Source organism: Hylobates moloch, unplaced genomic scaffold (genome assembly GCF_009828535.3).
Source record: "Hylobates moloch isolate HMO894 unplaced genomic scaffold, HMol_V3 SCAFFOLD_23, whole genome shotgun sequence".
Lineage (NCBI taxonomy): Eukaryota > Metazoa > Chordata > Mammalia > Primates > Hylobatidae > Hylobates > Hylobates moloch.
In genome coordinates, this window is record NW_026652298.1 from 20307208 (window position 1) to 20320877 (window position 13670).

At 40.2% G+C, this 13670-nt stretch overlaps 1 protein-coding gene across 1 annotated transcript in view; it reads left to right on the plus strand.

Annotated features, from left to right (window-relative positions):
- The window catches only part of PTCD2 (pentatricopeptide repeat domain 2), a 110829-nt gene that overhangs the window by 69500 nt on the left and 27659 nt on the right, over nt 1–13670 (plus strand). The gene's annotated exons all lie outside the window — the stretch shown is intronic.

Genomic DNA, 13670 nt, shown 5'->3' on the forward strand with positions numbered 1-13670 from the left:
CATCCTCAAAACACACACTGACATTACAGAACAATATCTCATTTCCACATAAATGCATAGACTTGACAGGTACTTTTCATTGAATCCTGAGCAGAAGAGAACACTCATACCAGCCATAAGCATAGGAACTCGGAGATGCTGACTGATTCTCCTGCCAAGCAAACTCCTGTTCTTCGTGATTGGCAGAGACTGCCATGCGGGCAACAGGTCCGTCTATGTACAACTGTCTTAAAATTGGCTGGAGTATTGGGTGTCTATTATTAAAGGTATATTGGGAAGATATAAGTAACCCTCCCAGGTTACCTTGGGAGGATGTAGTGAATGAAGATGATGTGTGTGCATGTGTGTGTGTGAGCATGCTAGTGTGACTTGCTGCTTTAATAGCTTATGCATCACCATAGCCAGCTGTAAACGGAACAAGTTCATAGAAACTCCATTAATAAAAAGGGTCAGAGAGAAATGGCTTCTCTTATTGACATAAGAATAAAACCTCTCCACAGTATACTTCATATGACATCAAAATTCCTTGGCAGCAAGTATAACAGATTTGAAATAAATAACTTGCTAAAATCAGTCTACAAAAGCTATAGTCTATGAGGCATCATTTGGGCCTGTTCTCTAGGTAATGAATTAATTATACAAAACAGCATAATTTGGTTTGAACACAGTAAAGGAAAAGAAAACTGAAGACCTCCATTTAACTGTATTTTTTCTCTCAAGGCCCTGAAATCTGTGGCTTACTAGGATTCGGGAGTGGAAATCCATTTTGTTTAGGTGACTGAGATGTTTGAGATGGGGAGAAGTTAGAAGGAAGCGGGGCTGCTACTTGAGGGTAGAACAAAAGCTGGACCCTGGATCACAAATGCGGGAAAATACTCTTTTCTCCCCTGGGTTGCATGCAGTGGGAAGACTGCCCCCCTCCCCAACTCCAAACCTGTCTGCCTTCCAAATCTTGTTCAAGTACCCTTTTATTTTTTTCCCTGGAGACGGAGTTTCACTCTTGTTGCCCAGGCTGGAGTACAGTGGTGCTATCTTGGCTCACTGCAACCTCTGCCTCCCGGGTTCAAGCAATTCTCCTGCCTCAGCCTACCGAGTAGCTAGGATTATAGGTGCTTGCCACCACGCCCAGCTAATTTTTTGTATTTTTAGTAGGAACGAGGTTTCATCATGTTGGCCAGGCTGATCTCGAACTCCTGACCTCAGGTGATGCACCCGCTCGGCCTCCCAAAGTGCTGGGATTACGGGCGTGAGCCACCATGCCTGGCCTCAAGTACCTTCAATTGGCAGAACGTAATTTGCATCTAGAATTCTAAGTTCAAAAGAATCTGAAAATAATTGTTTTCAATTTTGCAATAAAGGAAAGCACCCAAGAAAATAGGTTGGAATTGGTGCTGAGGACCAATTCGTCACGTCTGTTACAGAAGAGAGAACTGGGGGGATGATTTCAGTGGAATGAGTCTCTCCTTCCCTCAGGTCAAAAAGGAAGAGGTTGAGGGACACTGCTCAGAAAGCTAGAAGTGTGTTCTCTGCAGTTTGGGCATTAGGGTGGGATGTATTCTGACTCCTGCCTGGGAAATGTGAAAATGAGAGACACTCTGACTACAGGAGCAAAGCAATTTGGCGCTGCATCGTGATTGGCCTGTTCTTCTAGAGCTTCAGATTCAAGAGGAAGAAAGTGAAAGGAAGCATGAAGGTTTCTGATGGACTTGATGGCCCACACTCCAAAGAGAGCTGATGTGGAGTTGATTCATGTCTGTCCATGTGGGTTATCTGAAGAGGAGAAGGGGCTTCACCAGGAAGAGGCTGGAGGTCAGCCATGAAATTCTTAGGGGTGAGGAAAGAGGTGTGGCATGGAACAGGAGGAGAGTACAGCAGTTCCAAACATTTCCCCTAAGAAAAGGAATTGGGTTTATTGCCTGCCAGGCCTGGGGAGGATGCTGAAGGCTCACACCAGCTCCAGACAGTATCAATGGTCCTGCCTTCTTTAATCTCCTCTTTCCCCATACTTCAAAGGTCAGATACTACGGGTACAAGAGAGAATGAAGGAGGAGATGGAAGGTGATGAAAATGAGTGTTATGGACTTAATTGTGTCCCCCCGAATTTATATGTTGAAGCCTCAACTCCTAATGAGGATGTATTTAGAGATAAGGCTTTTATGGAAATAAAAGGTTAAATGATATCATAAGCCCTTATCTAATAGGATTAGTGTACTTATAAGAAAAGACAGCAGAGAGCTTGCTTGCTCTCTCTACCATATGAGGACACAGAAAGAAGGTGGCCGTCTGCAAGCCAGGAAGAGAGCCCTTACCAGGATCCAAATTGGCCAGCATCTTGATCTTGGACTTCCCAGCCTCTAGAATTGTGAGAAATATATTTCTGTTGTTTAAGCCCCCCAGTCTATGGTATTTTATAAAGATTGCAAAAGCAGACTGTGAGAAGCCAAGTCGCTTCCTCTGTCTGCTGGTAACTTGCAAATGGGAGGGAGAAGGGTGTTTTAGCCTTAAACCAAGTTTAGAGTTTCGATGATTATATAAAGTCAAATATTTTTGCTTACTGAATTGAGATCATAACTTGTTATATTTTATTCCCAGAGAGTGACCAGAAATAGCATGGGATTGTTTGAGACTTCTTCCAGGAGCTGGAGAAGAACTAGTCTGAAGAGCTAATTTAGAGTCAATGGGGGCAGAAGATAAAATTGCTTGATGATTACATCCTAAGAATTGTTCTTGTTCAGCATACTGATTATAAATTAGCCTTCCAAATCAATACATCTTGTTTTATACTAGAGACACTCAGATATCCTAAAGGAGATAGATTGACTCCAGGCCCCTTAAAAATGACTATACCTGGTAGAGCATGCCAACAGGAATCAGGGTGGCCCATCATGAAAACAAAGGAAAATGGAAGAGCCAGCTGACTGGGTGCACTTTTGGAGACATCTGTTATCAGATTTCTTTCTATTTCCAAATGCACGAATGACCTCTCAGGGGGAATTCATATTTGTGAGGACTCGAGTCCATGCAAACCATAGCATTTAAGTTGGAGTTGTGTAATGAATCACAGCCTAATTTCCTCTGTTGCTCATGGCTATTTTGTTGTTGCTTAAAATGTTTGCCAAGAAAAGGGTTATATAACTTCTTACCTGAACATGGTAGAGCATATTTGGTAGGTGATGAGTAAACTGCCTAAGCCATGCAGCACAGAGTCCAGTTATAACCTATGTGGAACTGGCATTTGTATAAATAGTCTGACCCAAGGAAGTTTAATTTCATTACAAGTACTTAAAGCCAAACAAGGAGATTCTGTCTGTTAGCCACTTCTGGTTTGGTTTCTTCGCTACTCTGGCCTCTTTCCCAGGTGGATAATTCTTGTTACTAAAATAGTACAGCTCTAAGGCAGGCCACATGATGTTTGAATGGAGTTAGGGCAGATGGCAAACATTCTTGACCTTCCATCAACATGAAACCAGAGTAGGTTAATGCCTTCTTAGTGGCAAGAAGACCAGTTTGGCAAAGTTCAAGAGTTAGCATTTCAAATGTATTTGTTTATTTGATATTAGAGTTTGAAGACATTGACTAACATTGTCAAAATTTGGTACACCACTAAAGGAAATCAACATACACTTTGAAAAGTCTATATGGAGTATAAGTTGCTCAGTTTTCATGCAAGGGTAAATGGCACCAGGTGATAACGTACTGTGTTTTGACCTTCTCCTCTGATGCTAGTTTGCCCAGAAATGAGTAAATGCCTGGCAAATTAAGGTGGACTCATAGGTTCAAAAGCCAATCAATAAAGCTAAAGATAAGCACTTAGCAATGTTGAAGTAAGGAAATTGTCTAACTGAGATTAATTTCCACATCATAAAATTTGTCTGTTTCAAGTTTTCAATTCAATTATTTTTGCAGAATTGTGCAACCATCACCACTACCCAGTTTTACAACTTTTTCATTGCCTCAAAAAATTGCCTCTTGCCCATTTGCAGTGAATCTCTACTCCACCCTCAGCCCCAGGCAACCACTAATCTAATTTCTGTCTGTATAGATTTCATATAAATGAGATACAATATATATTCGTGTGTACATCTGGCTTCTTTCAGTTAGCATAAAGTTTGGCTCTTATGAATAATCACGCAATGAACATTTGCCTACAAGTCTTTGTATAGATACTTGATTTTATTTCTCTTGGAGAGACACTTCAGAGTGGAATTATTGGTTTGTATGGTGAGTTTATGTTTAATTTTTTCAGAAACTACCAAACTATTTTCCAAAGTAGCTGTACCATTTTCCATCCCCATCAGCAATTTTCCAATTGCTTCATATTCTCTCCAACACTCTTTATCGTCCATCTTTTCTATTTTAGCTACCCTAGTGTATCGAGTAGTAACTCACTGTGGTTTTACTTTGCATTTCTCTAGTGAGCAATGACATCCAACATCTTTTCATATGCTTATTAAACATTCCTATATCTTCTTGGTGAAATATTTGTTTAGTTCATTTTTAAATTGCATTGTTTGTTTTCTTGTATATTGAGTTGTAAGAGTTCTTTATATGTTCTAAATTCAGGTCCTTTATTAGATACATGATTTGCAAGTACTTTCTTCTAGCCTGTGACTTGTCTTTTTGTTGACTTAGTGGGGTCTTTTGAAGTGCAAAAGTTTTTTATTGTGATGAAGTCCAATTTATCAATATTCATATTTTATGGATTATGCTTTCTTTGTGACTTTTTTTTTATAATGGTTCTACCATAAATGGATGCATGGGAACATATATTCTCCTCTTTCTGTTTTGCTATATCCCTAAAGCTGCTGAAAAGTATTCTACTGAAGAAAAATAGTGATAAGGGAGTTTCAGATAGGCACAGTCTCTAATATTGGTTAGAGATTGGAGAAAAATGACCTGGCTTTGAATAAAGGGGAGAAAAAACCCTAAAACACAGCGAGAAAGTTTTTCTGAGATAAATGTTGCATTAAACCTAACATTATTAATATTAACAGTTATTAACAATCCAGATGAGCAGGAAGGGAAGAAGTGGTTAAAACTTAACATTGTTATTGCTTGAGCTCAGGAGTTCAAGACCACCCTGGGCAACATAGTTGGACCCTGTCTTGAAGAACAGTTGGACCTTGTCTCAAAAAACAAACAATGTAACATTATTGATTCTTTCTGGGGACAATAAGTGAAAAAACAGAGGCCTTAACTATTAAAGGAGGGGGGTTCTTAACTCCAGATGGGCCAAGGAGGGACTGTCAGTGCTTTCTTCCCTGTTATTCACTCATCTCTTTTCTGGTGGCACAGGATGGGGCTGGTTAGTAGAGTGTAAAAGAGAGGAGAAAAAAGCCTAGCAATAGGTAAAGAAAATAGTGATGTAGAGAAATTGGAGTCAGAAAACCCAAGCTTATATCCCAGCTATCGCCCCCACTAGCGAAATTCCGTCAGGACACTGGATCTCACAGTCATTGTTTCTTCCCCTTTAACATGCAAACAATAATTCCTCTTTACAGCAGAATCAGGTGGGGGTGAGGTTGGGGGAGTTGCCTGTGAATGTGCCCCCGCACTGTAGGAACCCAGAGGTCTCTACCACAAAGATCCAGAAAAGTTCTGGGCCAAAGCACCTCTAGGTGGGGCAAGAGTGTGCTGGCATGAGGTCCCAGAAGATTAGAGATTGCCATCATTTGTGGCAAAAGTCAACATTTCCTCTGGAAACCTAACCAGACATTAAGAGGAAGAATCCCAGGCTCATCAGTCATCTAACACGGGGAGTGGAATACAGGAAAAGCTCTCTGAGAGAAAGAAACTCCGTAGATTTCTGTGTTTATCTTAAGTTATTAATGGTGTGGGAGATCTTAAACAATAATTGAAAGATAAATGATACCAGAGAACAAATGAGAGTGGAAGAGTTTAGTTGAAATCTAAGCACTATCATTAAAAAAAGAAAAAAGCATGAAGAATTTTTCTTATCAGCCAATTAAAGACGTTGGTTGAGATAACCTCTGAGACTATTTCTTGTTTATGATTCCACTGCAAGGAAGAACTCTTCATAGAAGTAAGACTTTACTCAGCAGAAAGAGTTTTTCCAGAAGAAATTTTAAGGTGGTTGATAAGATGGAGTTGCCCAAAAAATTTCTTTAAGAGGGAAAGTATTTTGAATGAAGTAAGAAAGCAAAAATAAAGAATTCCTGCCTTAAGACACATACCAGCACTTAAAAATTCACATGTGGGCTGGGCATGGTGGCTCATGCCTGTAATCCCAGCACTTTGGGAGGCCAAGGCGGGTAGATCACCTGCGGTCAGGAGTTTGAGACCAGCCTGGCCAACATGGTGAAACCCCATCTCTACTAAAAATACAAAAATTATCTGGGTGTGGTGGTGGGCCTGTAATCCCAGCTAGACTGAGAGAGGAGAGTCGCTTGAACCTGGGAGGTGGAGGTTCCAGCCTGGGCAACAAAGAGCAAACCTCTGTCTCAAAAACAAACAAACAAATAAAAATAAACTCACGTGTGAAAAATGCTGAGGACAAGTTTTAATTCTGCAGATAGAATCTCGTTTAAATAGGAATCCAGAAAAAGCTGATAATTTGGAATGTGATACTGGGGGTGGGTAGCTTTCAGATTGCAATGTTAGACATAGTAATTAAATTTGGAAAGACCTGGATATTTGCAAATAGATCTGGACCTGTACATCTGGGCTTGGAGAAATCCTGTTAGCCACAAATATTACAATTTAATAGATTGTCATGGAAAATAATATTTTCAGGGATTGGAAGTTTTCCCCTAACTCTCTGGGCTTGCAAATCTGATTGTTAGCCCCCAGCTTAGACCCACCAAGCCAACTTATTTGTGGCATATAAAACGGCTGTGACTGAGTTCTAAAATATATGCTTCGATAGTTGAATACGTTGTTGTATAAAAACTACTAAAGTAACTTCAACATTTACACTCATGCTGGGTATTTTTCTGTTCTTCCTCTCCACTGGTGACTGCGCTGCTCTTGGCCCTGGAAGGCTTGTCCTGTATGGATTGCATCAATCAGGGCTTTTGCTGTCTGGCTTCCTGTGGGACCCTGATGAACACCACCACACCTTAGTGTTAGGCATTCGAAAAGAACCCCGATCACATTTATCAGCCTCAGGAGAATAAGAATGGGAGTTTTGTTTGGGATGTGTGTGTGTGGTGTGTTTTTGTATGAAAGTGTATTCCCGTAAATAACCTTTGTGCCTCCTCAAGGCCAAACTTAAGGGAAAGAAGGAAGGAGAAAATAGATAAATGAACCCTGATTCTAGGCAATGACACCCCTGTCAGAAAGCCCCTTGTGTTATGGATGCAGGGCTCCTTGCCTGCAGGTCTTTTTGTGTGTGAGATAGTAAGTGTTTTATTGTATATCTCTAATCCATACTAACTGCAAAAAGCCCACACAATAGCAAGTTATACAGTATTTCTACAAAGTAAAAACTACTTATAATTCCATTAGCCAAAGCTGACAATTTACAGTACGTCCTTTGAGACTTTGTCTTTTCTCCACTTCTCCATGTATTTATTTGTGTGTGTATATTTGTGTGTTTAATTACTACAGCAACATGTGCTGATTTTGAAAAAACCCTGAATATATCAAATTGTATAGAGAAAAAAAGTTGAGTCAGATTTTTGTTTTGAATCAGAAGCTCCTAAAGGGGCATCAAACTTACTTAAATATTTTTTATTTCAAAATAACATAAACTTTCTCCATACTCAGCCTTCAAAGCATGATGCTCACAGAACGTGGTTATACATTCACAGCTTGAAAACAAGTCAAGGGACACCAGCTTGGTACAATTCCCTGAAACTTACCCAGCTTTAGTCTCCCACTAGCTCTGTTCCCCTCTTCTTTTCAACAAGTAACTATTTAGTGATAAAAAGCTTAATAACCATAATCTTAGAGGAGTTTTAAAAAGCATTAGGTAGAATTTTTTTTTCCTTCTGAATAACTTAAAGGTGTTTTTAAGGAAAAGAAAGGACTGGGCATAGTGGCTCACACCTGTAATCCTAGCACTTTGGCAGGCCATGATGGGTGGATCTGCTGAGTTCGGGAGTTCATGACCAGCCTGGACAACATGGTGAGACCCTTGTTGCTACAAAAAAAAAAAAAAAAAATCAGTCAGGTGTGGTGGCATGTGCCTCTAGTCCCAGGTACCCTGGAAGCTGAGGTGGGAGGATCACCTGAGCCCGGAGAAGTTGAGGCTGCCAGTGAGCCATGATCACGCTACTACACTTCAGCCTGGCGACAGGGTAATACCCTGTTTCAAGTAAACAAATGCAGAAAAAGACAGATTTTTCATTGTAAAGATAATGTTATTGTTATAAAAACTTCAAGTAATAGAAACATAGATATAAAATGAAGTGCAAAAACATGCCATTCCCCTGTCAATTCTTATCTAAAACCACTTAATTCTCACACCTCAGAAATAACCACTGATTAAGCATATTTTTTTAAAAAAATTGAATAAACAGGACAAATTTTCTTCAGATGTTTTTAAGATATGTATACCAAAAAGTATCTGAGACAGATCTCAATCAATTTAGAAGTTTATTTTGCCAAGGTTAAGGACATATCCAGAAGAAGAAAAAAAACCCAGAATCACAGAAACTGTCGGCAGTCTGTGCCTTTCTCCAAAGATGAATTTGAGGGCCTCGATATTTAAAGGGGAAAAGCAGGCTGGAGGGGAAAGAGGGAGGGTATGTTAATCCACATGTTGCAAGAGAAAAGGAGCAGGTAGGGGAACAGTCAACTACGTATTCCTCTGGTACTCAGAAAATCGGCACCTTACATAAGATAGGATGAAGGCAGAGTAGCTACCTGTGGAGATATGGAACCTTTTATCTATAGCTATCTGCTTAGGAAGAGAAGGAAAGGCAGTTTCTTGTATGACTCAGCTTTCAGCTTAATTTTTTGCCTTTGGCATAGTGAACTGGGGTCCCGACTTCTTTTTTTTTCTTCCTCTCACAGATAGAAAAAGAAGGTTGGAGAAAAAGAATGAGCTTTTGTCTTGCCCATTTTAAATTGGCAGAAAGGAATCATACCTACATGAAATGGATTCAAAGCTAGAAATATGCTTATAGAATGGGTAGCAAAAAGAATGAGACAAGTTTTTTCTGTTTTTTTTTTTTTTGAAATTCTGAGAGAAAAATGTACCCAAAGAGAGGAATTCAACTTGGGGGGAAACTAAGAAAAGATTCAGTATTACCAAGTTTTAAGAATTGAAACTTCCAGGGAGAAGTAGAGACAGAATGTGGTTCACACACCATGGGAATGTGAAGGGAGGGCTTCAGCCAGAGGGTGACAAGTGTCACCCATGGCTGACAGTGGGAATGAAGAGAGGTGGCCTTGATTGCTGGGTGCTGAATGTTAAGCCCTCAGGCATGACCCACTTAGTGTAAAGGCAAAGGAATGGTGGGATGGACTGAAACCCACTGGTAATAAGAAAAAATTAAGCAGACAATAGAAGGCATGATGTGAGAAAAGGGACATGAATGACCCCAATGGTACACTGTCTTTTTTTTAATAATTGAAGAAGATGATGATATTTAGAGGGTCTGGCTAAGAAAATGAGAAGCATTGATGTTTACGAAGTAGCACCATCTGTGAAATTTATTCTGTTTTACTTTACGGTTATAACTGTTTGCAGAATGGTCTAACAATTGCAACCAGACTTCTTAGAATTTCTTTTTTTCTTTCAAAAATAGCCACTGTATTTTTGAAGATCTTTGTGTTGGGATTAAAGCCCTAAAGGCATTGTACATGACAAAATAAGATCCTGCAAAAGCTTTTAAAGGACGAATTAGGAGTTTGAGTCCATTTAGGAAAGAGAGAAAAATCCTCCTTAAGGGGAAGTGGGAAGAAAAATGAGGAACAAAACTGTAAAAGAGGTAGACTACAGATGTTTACGTTCACTAACTGTGTTATCGGTTTCTGAATGTGGTGTGAAAAAAATTAATAGATGATGATTGACGAGGAAGTGCTAAAATGGAGAGAAAAGAATGAATTCTTCAAAATGGGGTTAAGCTATTTTTGTTATTGTTGTTAGGCAGTTATTATTCACTGAACTAGGTTTTCATATTCTGATTTTTAGGGTATGGGAATTATGAAGATAAAGGAAATGATATTTGGGAAAATATAAGTCTTGCTTTGTCATTTTAAAACTTCTTTTGTAGCACTTTTCCCACTAGAATATGTTGCATTGTTAAGTTGAAATCTGGTTAAAATCTGTTGAAAAATCCACAACCAGTATTTTCTCTAGTTATCTATGGGATAACAACTATGAGATGACTAGAGAAAATACTGGTTGGGTGCTCAACTGTTAAGCAGCAAAGACTTAGAAGGGAGGAATTCAGAGCAAGCATTTTATCAAGTGGGCAGATGTAAGGCAAAGTAGCAAAGGGGATTTACATTGCTTAATGTAAAGCGATGGGAAATATGTGGCAAAACAAGCTGTTTGCACCTCCAATCCTCAGGAGTGGTTTGTACTCAGACTATCAAAATGGCAAAGTTGGAATTACTCTGTTCAAAACCACATGCTTATTTACTACATGCTAAAAGATGAAAAGGCCTACTTAACATTTTAGTCTGTTGAATATCAAGAGCCCCTGTTAGGATTACGATTCTTTTGATTGTAAGGAACAGTGTGGTCCCATGATAATGCAGGAAAAGGACTCACAGGCTGAAAACTCAGGGGAATCTGATCACTGGGCTGTGCGGAGGGTGAGAACCAGGGCAGCCTTGGGCTCTGGCTAAATCCTCTTCTCTGACCTCTTGCTCTCTCCTTCCTTTCCCTCCCGTTTCCTTCCTACCCCTCCCTTCCCCTTCTCTCCTCTTCTTTCTTGGCATATCTCCTTTCCTCTGTCTACTGAGCTGGTCTGAAATGGCTTCCTCTAGCTATCCCACCTCGTCTCCCTCTTTTCCTTGAATTCACATAGGCTGCATCCTCACCCTGGACTGTTCTCCCTCTTCTTAGCCTGACTAGGTCCTGTCTGTTCTCTCAGAGTCTTCTCAGGTACAGCCTCTCCCAGGTAGCTTCTGTTGATCCCCTAAGGCTGAGATAAGTGTCCCACCTGTGAGATCCCAGGATCACAGTTACTAACCATGCCATCTTGGGTCCTTCCATTCTGCATTGCATGGCCCAACTGCTTGTCCTTTCCCACACTGCACCATGAGGCCCTTGAAGGCAGGGATGAAACCACCTTGCAAAAATTATAACAGTGAGAAAAGTATGACAGTAAAAGAGAACTGATCTAACCAATCTCCATCTTGCCTTTAACCTCCAAAGTGCCCTTGGTCATTCCTGGCCTTGGCCCAAGCTAACTTTGGGAGAAATTGAGTTTATAGTTTAAACAATAACTGCCCTTCTCCAAAGTAAACTGCATTTGCAAAACTAATAGAAGACTACCAGGTTAGGAAGATGAGAGAAGAGCCTGAAATCTGCTAAAATGTAGGCATAAATGATTACTAGCCATTATTCTGGAAGTCACAAGGTTTGCAAATTCCCCCAATTATTCCTGCAGATAACATCACTATTATAAAATCTAAGACTGGCCTTTTGAGAAGTCTTTTCAGGCTTTTGCATTTCTGCAAATGTCCCCACCCAGACCCACAACTCTTGACTCAACTGGTCCTATGGCCCCCATCCAGAAGTGGACTCAGTATGCAAGTACTGTTTTTCACACTCTTATGATTGCATCCCCAAACAATCAGCAGCACCAATTCCCCTGCCCACCAAATTATCCTTGTAAAACCCTAGCCTCTGAATTTTTGGAGATACTGATTTGAGTAATAAAACTCCTGTCTCCCAGTCAGCTAGCTCTGTGCGAATTAAACTCTTTCTCTATTGCAATTCCCCTGTCTTGACAAATTGGCTTTATCTGGGCAGCAGGCAAGGATAACCTGTTGGGCTATTACAGGAAGTATCCCTTGTTTCCCCAGCATGGAGATATCTATGAATGGTATGCCCTAGGGTTGTACAGTGACCCTCTGACCAGAAGCTCATTGGACATTTATTGAATAAATGAATGAGTGAATAAATAAATCTATCACTCACATTTCTGAATTACACAGAAATTGTATTGTCACAATATCTAGTCTTCTGTATTTGTCTTCATCATCATGGTATGCATCAGATTTGCTTAATTCTAGAGTTTAATTTCAGAATTCTATAGTGCAGACCAGGCATGTGGCTCATGCCTGTAATCCCAGCACTTTGGGAGGCCAAGGCAGGCAAATTGCTTGAGTCCAAGAGTTCAAGACCAGCCTGGGCAACATGGCAAGACCCCATCTCCACAAAAAATACAAAAAACTAGCCAGGCATACACCTGTAGTCCCAGCTACTCAAGAGGCTGATGTGGGAGAATCATTTGAGCCTGGTAGAAGGAGGTTACCATGAGCAAAGATCGTGTCACCACATCCCACTTGGCAACACAGCAAGACCCTGTCTAAAAAATAGAAATCATTTTTTAAAAAGAATTCTATAGTACAAATTAGTACAGATCTAGCATTAAGTAAAATTGGACTGACACCAATAAAGAAGGACCCTGAGTCATTTCTTGTCTTGGATTCCTTAAGTGAGAATTTCAGTAGCTGATGTATCTCAGCTGGCTAAGAAATAGCCCACCTTTAGGGAAATAGCTCAAGATCAGTGGTTTTGTTCATATGCAGGAGACAAGCTCTGCTTTAGATGTCAAGTGACTGAACTACTTGGTATTCCTCCTAAAAACTTTCACCCTCAACTGGAGAAATTTATGATGTAAAGAAAATGTGTTCATTCTCTCACCAGGCTTATAAACCCTTGCTTTGCATCTTCAGCTAGAGTTGAGAAATTGATTCTAATGTTTCTGATTTGATTTCACCATGGTCTGTGAACACCACAAATTCACCATGTCCACAATGCGAAAATGATCTATTTCACAGTTACTGCTTCCTTCAAGAGTTCATTACCACCCACTTCAATCCAGGCTCACGCTTACCTGCAAAAGGAGGGTGAAGAGGTGGTTTTGAGCCCTGAAGTATTTTGCAGTCCAGTATAGGCAAACCTATTCAAGCTCTTTGCCAGCAGCACCAGATCTGACTCTGAGTTCAGGCGTCATTTTCCCAGTGGGGCTTATGATGAATTCTTGGGATACCAACATCAAGAAAAATCATGCTTTGTCTCCAGTTGGAAGTAGAGGGGGTAAGCTTCATTTCTTTGATGAGAAAGTGGAATTTCCCTCCCAGAGCTCATGGGGAAATTTTTGGCTTACATGATTTTGCTACCACACCCACGTTGGTCTGAGTGTCCTTAAGTATAAGAATCCCATTTCCAGTTGTTGAACTCTTTGTACCAAGTTGGGGATTAATTTCTCCCTTGGCTAGTTTCAGTGCCCTTGTCCAAAGTTATGTTCCTCTCAAATATCTTTTACTTAAACTAAATAAGTACAAAAAAATTCTCCATGGAAGCCTGAGGGGCATTCCTTACACATGTGCTCACAGGGAGTTTCCAAGAAGCAAATAAGGTTCTAGGATGGGAAGGTCAGATAGAGAATCAAGTCAGTCTTGATTAAAAATGGCCACTTAAACCGTGAGCATCTGTCATAGGTAACTACAAGAAATTGTAAATTTATCATAGGAAGCCATGTGATATCCACTAAATATTTTTTGTTAATTTGAACCCC